The following is a 10,019-nucleotide window of genomic DNA, read 5'->3' on the forward strand; positions in this document are numbered from 1 at the left end:
TCATTGTGTCGTCTACTCCCATCACCTGCAGCTTCTCCCCCAGTAGCAGTGGCTGAATGGTGTTAAAAGCACTCGAGAAATCAAAGAATGGGATTCTCACAGTACCTCCTCCACCATCCAGGTGCAAATGGGCTCGTTGCAGCAGGTAGATGACAGCGTCATCAACTCCCAAGTGGGGCTGGTAAGCAAATTGCAGAGGGTCTAGCAGGGCTCTCACCTGCGGCCTCAGGTTGACCAAAACCAGTCTCTCCAGCACCTTCATGACGTAAGATGTGAGGGCCACTGGTCGATAGTCATTGAGGTCTGATGGTGTCGACTTCTTTGGAACAGGAATCAGGCAGGAAGTCTTCCAAAGCACTGGTATTCTCTCCTGACCAAGGCTCAGGTTGTAGAGGTGTTGTAGGACAGGAGACAGCTGGCTGGCACATGTCTTCAGGATCCTGGGGCTGATACCGTCAGGGCCTGCAGCCTTATGCTGGTGGAGTCTCTCCAGCTGTCTCAGAAAAGGCTTAAAGTAAACAATGCAAAACTGTTTTCTACTTAGTTATAGAACAAAACAACCTGTCGGAGCCGAACTCCCTATGGAACGAGCTAACTTAATGTAATTTAGCCTGTTGCTGTCCTGTTAGCTTAACCGAGCGTAACCTAGCATTTTCTTAAACTGAATAAATAGAACACATATAAACACTAAACTGCATTGCTAGTTTAATTCTGTTATAACTAAGATATATGCTGAAAATAATAATTTTGATACGATAGATTTAGCTACTACATCCGTGAAAATGTAGGGATAGCACTCTGTCACCACCATCTCAGCGACACAACAGCACAGCTGATTGACATTTCCAATGACCCTAACCCTAACCCATCAATCACTTTGTAAATTTGTTGTAAAAATAAGACTAACCAATCACTTTATAAATATGTCGAAAAAAATAAGAATAACCAATCACTTTATAAATATGTTGAAAAAAATAAGAATAACCAAACACTTTATAAATATGCTGTTAAAATAAGAAAAACCAAACACTTTATAAATATGTTGTAAAAATAAGAATAACCAAACACTTTATAAATATGTTGTAAAAAATAAGAATAACCAATCACTTTATAAATATGTCGTAAAAAAGGGAATAATCAATCACTTTATAAATATGTTGTAAAAAAAGGAATATCCAATCACTTTATAAATATGTTGTAAAAATAAGACTAACACATAACTTTATAAATATGTTGTTAAAAAAATTATATCCAAACACTTTATAAATTTAGAAACAAATAAGAACCAATAACTTTCTAAATATGTCGTAAAAGGCCTGTGAATGTTCTCATTCGTCCAGGTCATCGTTATCCGCAAAGCAATTTCAGTCAAAAACAACTGGACTGGTTGTTTGTCTAGGAAGACGTTTCACCTCTCATCCAAGAGGCTTCATCAGTTCATGTACGCATCTGACCAGGCTGGGACTGGTCCAACTAACTGGTGTGGAGATGCAGGTATTTAACCTCTCACAAGGCCGATGATGTCACTGACAGCAGCATAAATTCGGTCACTTATAACATTGCCAAGCATGTTGCCAATATTCTGGCACCACTGGTGGGAAACACCCCACGCCACATCCAAAACTCCATGGACTTTGTGAACAAAGTCCGAGACCTAAAAATGGATCCAGATGAAACCATGGTGTCCTACGATGTGACTTCCTTGTTCACCTGTATTCCAACCATGGAGGCCTTGGCCACGGTAAGAGAGCGGCTCACACAGGACAATTCCTTACAAAACCGAACAAATCTCAAACCAGACCATATTTGACAACTTCTGGATTTGTGCCTGAATACCACATATTTCCAGTTTAATGGCATTTTTTACAGACAGAAACACGGCTGTGCCATGGGTTCACCAGTATCCCCTATTGTGGCAAATCTATACATGGAGGAGGTAGAGGGCAAGGCTTTGAACTCCTTTCAAGGAGTAACCCCAAGCCACTGGTTCAGATATGTGGACGACACATGGGTTAAGATCAAATCCAAAGAGGTGCAAACTTTTACTGAACATATCAACTCAGTGGACAGTAACATCAAGTTCACCAGAGAGGAAGTTAAAGACAACAGCTTGCCCTTCTTGGACTGTGACGTCCATATGGAGAATGACAGGAGCCTCCACATAGGGGTATACAGAAAACCCACTCACACGGATCAATATCTACTTTTTGACTCTCACCACCCTTTGGAACACAAGCTTGGCGTTATCAGAACACTGCAGCATAGAGCTGATAACGTACCCACTAGCTCACAGGCTCAAGGGGAAGAACGCAAGCACCTGAGAGGCGCCCTCACAACTTGTGGCTACCCCAGCTGGACCTTTGTTAAAACGGCAGCTGCCTCCAGAAAGAAAACCAAAGTGGTTGAGAAAGAAAAAGATAACAGGAGAAACAACATAGTCATCCCATATGTGGCTGGGGTATTAGAGAAACTCAGGAGGATTTTCAACAAACACTGCATCCCTGTGTATTTCAAACCCGGTAACACACTCAGACAGAGACTAGTACATCCGAAGGACAGAACACCACACCACCACAAAAGCAACCTGGTTTATGCTGTCCAATGCAACGAGGAATGCAAAGATCTTTACATTGGAGAAACTAAACAACCACTGCATAAACACATGGCCCAACACAGGAGAGCTAACTCCTCAGGCCTGGACTCCGCTGTCCACTTACACCTCAAGGAGAAAGCCCACTCCTTTGATGACAGCAATGTCCAAATCTTGGACAGAGAGGACAGATGGTTTGAAAGAGGAGTAAAAGAAGCCATCTATGTAAAAGTGGAGAAACCATCGCTAAACAGAGGAGGGGGTCTGAGACACCACTTATCTCCAATTTACAATGCCGCCCTTTCATCCCTTCCCAGGAGATTCAACAATCTAACCTCAAAGGACAACTGTTCACACATGGCCCGGGTGACCCCAACGACTGTCGTTCAGACTCAATAGAGCACTAACGAAGTCGAAACCAACTGCCCACCAACGACTGTCACTCTAACGACGGGCGTGGGCACTTGGAGCACAAAGGGTGTCAGTGACATCATCGCCCTTGTGAGAGGTTAAATACCTGCATCTCCACACCAGTTATTTGGACCAGTCCCAGCCTGGTCAGATGCGTACATGAACTGATGAAGCCTCTTGGATGAGAGGTGAAACGTCTTCCTAGACAAACAACCAGTCCAGTTGTTTTTGACTGAAATTGCTTTGCGGATGTCGTAAAAGGTAAGACTTACCAATCACTTCATAAATATGTTGTAAAAATAGGAATAACCAATCACTTCATAAACATGTTATTAAAATAAGACTAACCAGTCACTTTATAAATGTGTTCTAAAAAATAAGACTAGCAATCACTTTATTAATATGTTGTAAAGAAGACTAACCAATTACTTTATAAATATGTTTAAATCTTTTTTTCATGTTTAAGTTCCCACAATGCACTCAAAGATTAAAATGGATTGATATGAAATTGTGACAAGGAATTGGACTTCAGAGCCGTGATATACAGGAATGAAGTCAAGGCTAACGAACATTTAGATCGCTTGATTTGAACCATCTGTGTTATAATGATAGATAGTTAGTTAGATAGGTTGTTTAACAGACAGACAGATAGATAGATAGACAGACAGACAGACAGACAGACAGACAGATAGAGAAATACTGTATATTGACGAGGTGTTTCTTTCTGACAGAGTTCCTTGAGTTTATGAAAGGTGTTGAATAAAGGATTCAGCTGGAGGCCTCACACTGCAGTATCTTCACTTTCCATTGACCGCATCCATCACCCAGGCCATTCCTGAAGACATGCCTGCATGTTTTGTCTGTGTTTAACAGAACAAACAACACGTCTGTCCTCAGCAGAAACCTGGCCCTCAGACATTTTCAAACAACTCCACACTCCCTGAAAGGTTTGCAGAGGGATTTCATTGCCTGCAAATATCTTCCTGATAGTGATGATAAGTCAATCATGTCATATAAACACTATTTTCATTAAAAAGTCTTTCATAATTACATCTTTTGTCTCTCATAACATATGATTTTTTGAATCATGTGCTTTAACCAGTATGTTATCTTAAGCATGCAATTGATATGGTTGATCAGAAATAGTTTTATTTACTGCTTAGTAGAAAACTATTTCCAGGACAGCATCCGCATTGAGCTTCAGATCAATGGTTTTGATCACAACAGCAAACTATTTACCGGTTTACAACAACGAATACAACACATGATTGTAATGAACAAGAGTCTTCATACTCAACATAACTTTCTTTTTTTTGACATTCAATTTTTTTATGATCAGCAGAAAACATCCCCTAACCCATGATGCTTCCTCCTCCATATTTAACTCACTTCTTTACACACTTTTGGTTCAGGCGTTCCTAGGTCCTACGCCCAACATAATGTTCCCATCAGACCCAAATAAATTGAACATCCTCTCATCAATACCAAGTACGCCAAGTTCAGACTTATGGACTCAGTAATTCAAACTTGGCAAGTTTGACTAGGTAATCCAGACTCTGCAGGACGCAGTCAGGACATTCTGCAATTGGAACACCAGCGGACTTGATGACGTCATCATCTAAGCTCGTCTTGGTTGTCAGGATTACCCCAGGACCTCACATCTCCGAAAACGCATGAACGACACGCCCTCTCAGTTTAACTTCATTCAGTAGGGTCCCCGATCTCTATAGAGCCTTCCAGGCAAAACCCAGGCTGAAACACAGTAAACAGGCTTTAATATGGAGTGGAAAAAACACCAATCTGGCAACACCAGCCACCAGTGTCCCACCGCCGCATGCGTCATCAAAACAAAAAAACAACATGGAGGCAACAGCGACGTGTAGGGTACAAAGCAGCAATGAGGCATCATATTTTCGGTTAAACAAGTTTTATGACAAGATCGGTGAGGATAGGAAAACCACATTTCTGTGCAAACTTTGCCCATCGGCTTTCAAAAAAAAAAAATCTGCACATCCACAGCAAACCTGAAACGGCACATTGAACGGAAGCATCGGCATTTCAAGGTATGTGCAAGCAAATAAAAAAATCAAGGGAAGCTAAACCATAACTTCCTACCTCAGCCTGGTACCCGGTTTTACTATTCATGTGTCTTGTTTGTTGAACCTCGTATATTTTGCCAGGATTCCAGTATTCCTTTTTAGTATGTAATGAAATGGAAAATTATTAGATTTGAAAAACATTTGCACCTTAAGGATTACTGTCCTGTTTTTTCTTTGTATAATTCTTAATTAAAAAGACCATTCAAGCAGCAAGTTTTTCCTAATGGTTTTGAGAACATACTGTAGGTGTGAAAGCTGCAGCTGCTCTGAATGGTCAGCAGCAAAGTGTTACAGCAACAATGTGGAAATGCTATCCCCTACATTCTAATGTAAACCCTGGTTGGAAAAGGATTCAAAATCTGATGCAAAGTTTTAATGTTGAAACTGATAAAATAATTGCTGTCTGTGGTTTTATATTGTGTTCTATACTATGTCAATAATTCTGAAAAATAATAGCTTGCAGCAACATATTGAAAAAAACCACGTTCAAACCTGTGGACCAACTGAACTAGTTCATTTTAAAATTTGTGAACTGAACTTTGAACTAGTTCATGTAGAAAATTAACTTTACCAACTCTGGGGCCCACAATAATGAAACATTAGATGCACGCACGAAAACAAACATACATACACACACACACACACACACAAACACACACAAAATTATTTATTATTATTATTTATAACCTCATGGCTGACTACACATGCAGTGTGTAGGAATTTTACACACAAAACTTTAGTAAATTCAGAAGGACCTCACAGAGTTATATATTGCGTAATTCAAATTCTACAGGAGGCTTTCTGTAGTCAGCAGAGTCGTTGGTAGTTTAGTGCGCCAGCAGGCATTTATTAGCAGGAGAACATCGGAATGATACAGACGTCTGGAGAAATGTTCTAGTCTCTATCTAGAGCATCTGTGAACACACAGTACCCGTGATGAGAGTCAAGAAGTTCTGATATCTATTCTATCTGCTCCAGCATATAAACTTGTTACAAAGGCGTGGTTATGTGTCTGCTTGTGCGTGTATATGTGTATTTCAGAAGTAGCAGTCCTCCAGCCTCCATCTTCCTCCCTGCGCGTAGGAGTAGCCTCTGTATAGCAGGAGTCTTCTTCTTTATCTGTGAAGAAAGCACAACATGTACAGCAATTTCCCTAATCTCAACTAACTTTGCCAGGTGCATATTTGCAACATGGCTAGTTCATTGTCTTTGTGACCTTGACCGACTGCCAATGTTCGTGTGCTTTTGGAGAAACCAGAAAAGCTTGAGCCTGGTCAAATAATAATAATAATAGCAGAGGCACATACTATCACATTCTTAAATTATTATACTTATTGCGTCTTATTATCACACTCTCATTAATCATTACTAATACACACGCTAACACATGATTACTATACTTCACACAATGATTTTTAATTATTCAAGTGTGATTGACAAATGTCATATTTTAGTTCTGTAGAGCAATACCTCATGCATTCATCTGTATGAGCTTTTATGCATGAAAAATGGAACTCCTCTCCACACTGACACATATCTGAGGTGGTCCAATTATCTCATTAGTGCAATCTAGTCAACTATCCTATAAACAAGATCAATTTGAAATTTAACAAAAGCAAAGACTATGTGACTCTCGTCCACTGCCTACATTTTTAAAATGGGAGCACCAGTTTTGAAGTGAGGAACATGCAGGGTCCAGATTCAGGTTCCTTTGTAGTGGGCGTATGAAAAAAGTTGCATGACCAATCTGTGTTTGGGGATCTTTTAAGTGTGGGATGAGGATCAGGTGGCGATTGCATGTTGTTGCATTTAGAGCAACTTATATCCACCACCATCACCAAAGATTTTGTCTTAGCAATAACAATGTCATTAACAATAATTAACTTTCTATATCTCTGAAATCCAACTCACTACAATCTGTTTGGTTCTCATTGAGTAATTCTTCTGTTTAGTTTCAAATGATAAATGTTCCCAAGTTTATGTGTGCATATGTATTTATGTATGTATTGGACTTAAACTTAATCTTCTGTATTCTAAGTCAAAGGTCTCATAATATAGTGATTTTGACTCATTATCAGTTTAAAATTTTGTCTATTGTGCTTCTCACAATGATCTGTCCCTGCTCCACTTTTATGGCATCAGGCATCATGTACTCCCCCATCCTCTTCTTTAGTCTGTATGAGAAATGAGCAATATTTGTCCATATCCATCCCAAGTGTAGAACCTTTAATTGAACCCATTCTCCATTCTTCTGCTTGTGTCATTGTTCTGGAGAGACTTTGCACACCGTCATCAGCAACCAGAGGAGCCTACTTCATATATATAGTTTATTGTTTACTGTTTATTGCTTATATATACTGTATATATGTGTGTGTGTATATATACTTTCTGTATTTATTTAGCTAAGAGTTTATTGCTTATGCTATACAGTATTTTTTTATACCTCCCTTGTGTTTTTGTAAGCTGCTGGAAGTTCAATTCAATTTAATGATTTAATGTCCCTGTTTGTAACTCCAATCCTTATTGACTCACTGCGATATGCGTTAACTTTCAATGGGCTGATGTATATTCAACACACTCTGATCTTCCCATACAAGTGATTGTATGGTTGGATCTTGTACAAATACACAGTAACTTTGGATAACTGTTTCAGCCAGGTGGTTTCATGCCAAGCACCCTGTAACACTGAAATTAGTTACCTCAAATTTATGTATTTTTCATTGTCAGAGATACTCCTATTTTATTTTAATCCTTCACTCATGCAAATCATATATGCAGTTATAATATTCTACTCCTTTAAAGGATTTATCTATAAGTCATTAATTTTTTCTTAAATGTCATATTTCAAGCACATTTTCTCACATATAGGCACCACTTTTTATTTTATCCTATTTTAATTGTTTTCTCTATTTGTCATCGTTATCATGATCACTTGTTCAACACAGAATTATTTTCATCGCATCCACTCGTCAGTGGAGCCTTAAAGCAGAGGACTTGCAATACAATCTACAAAAAAAAATTTATTTCAAACTTAATTCCCTTTCATTAATGTCCCCAACATTTCAAGTGCTCCCGGGACACTTAAACCCATCCCTGACGTTTATTGGCTCCCAGCCTTTCGTCCCTGATACATCAATGTCCTCAACATTTCAATTCCATATTTTAAGAGTCCCAAACTCTTATTCCATTATCCAAAATGCTTTCCAAAAGCTATTCCATTTAATCAATGTCCCAGACATTTCGAGTGCTCCTAGCAGATCTTAAACAGGTCTATTGGCTCCCAGCTTTGTGTCCCAGACACATCAATCCAACAATTTAATAATTTATCTCTGGCTCCCAGCCTTGTGTCCCTGAAATTTTAATAACCTAACATGCAATTCATTAAGAATATTCTTTGCTGTCATTACATGTATACAAACATTTATTTGTTTACAAAATATAATTACCTTCCCCTTCTCTCACTCCACTCAACTCATAGACTAAACACAATCTACCTATGCAGATTTTGGTTATAATAACAACAGGCTCTGCTTACCTTATTATTTAGGCGCCCATATGAGTGTGTGAGGAGATCAACTTTAGACCCAAGTCCAATTCTCTACCGTTTTTCTTTCATCACGTCGGGGGTCATTTTGTCGTGTTCTTACTCAAGGAAAGGCAGAGTACTTCTTAAAGTTTAAAAAGTTTATTATAAAAACAACAGCAAAGAATTTTCTGTTTGGCCAAGGGTCCTTTGCATTCAGAATTCACACTTAGCGGAAATTGCTAGGTCTCTGCAAACTGTTTTGCTGTTTTTACCAATGCGTCCAACGGCCGGGTGAGAAGGCAGAATGTTTCATCAGAGCCCTGTATGATCTCTTAGAGCACTGTGAGTTTGGAGCAACTCAAGAGGAAAATATCCACGACCGCATCGTCATCAGGACAATGGATGAAGAGCTCTCCCACAGACTGTAGCTGATGGTGGAGCTGACACTGACGCACACATTACAGACCGTCAGACAGTCAGAGGAGGTTGCGGCACAAGTGAGTCTGCAAGGAGACACTGTGGGATCAGTACAGGAGGTGCAGTTTAAACGTAAAAGAACAAACTAGAAACCAAAACAGCGACAACAAGTCAAGCCAAAGGACAGAAAATGGGGAGGAAATGAGAAGAAATGTGGCAAATGTGGAAAAACACAGCATTATAGAGATGAAAAGTGCTCTGCAGAAAGACCCACCTGACATTCCTCTGGACAGCCCTGGAGGTGAGCTGGACATGGATTCATTCAATAAAGATCAACAAACAGGATCAGCTTTTTCTCTGTGGTTTATTTTGACAAAGTATTTTCCTCTGCAGACAAAAATACGTTCACCCCTGCTCCCTCACAATGCTCACTGATGCTCAGCCTTTTAGGGGAATAAATAGAACGAGCTAAGTCTTGGTTGGGTGACGTATTTAGACCAAACAAAACATGCCTCAGACATTCCAATTCTGAACATTCTGAACTTCTCTCATCACAACGGGCCTCGTTTATCAAACGAACGTACGGCAGAAAAACGTGCGTACGACAATTTCCTGGCAAACGTCGGCATTTACCAATTTGGACGTGAGCGCGAGCTACGATCAAATCTCACGTCTGGTCTGAGATCGTGTACGCACATTTGAGCCTGTGTATTTGCGGTGCAGCACAGCAAAATCTATCTGAGAATAATGAACAAACCTCAGCTGTCATTAAGCATAAGCAGTCACATATTAAGAACAGATCAAAACGGATTCTTAAAACGAATTAAAAGAATATAAAAATTGTGGTTGGAGCGATTTATTGTACTCATGTGCGTCTGTAGGCACCATCCATGAATGATTACGCACATAAATGTACAGGTGATGTGTGATGCTAAGCTATCGCTTTTAAACGTGGTGGCCAGGGGGGGGGGGGGGG

Source organism: Echiichthys vipera (assembly GCF_963691815.1).
Source record: "Echiichthys vipera genome assembly, chromosome: 9".
Taxonomy (NCBI): Eukaryota; Metazoa; Chordata; class Actinopteri; order Perciformes; family Trachinidae; genus Echiichthys; species Echiichthys vipera.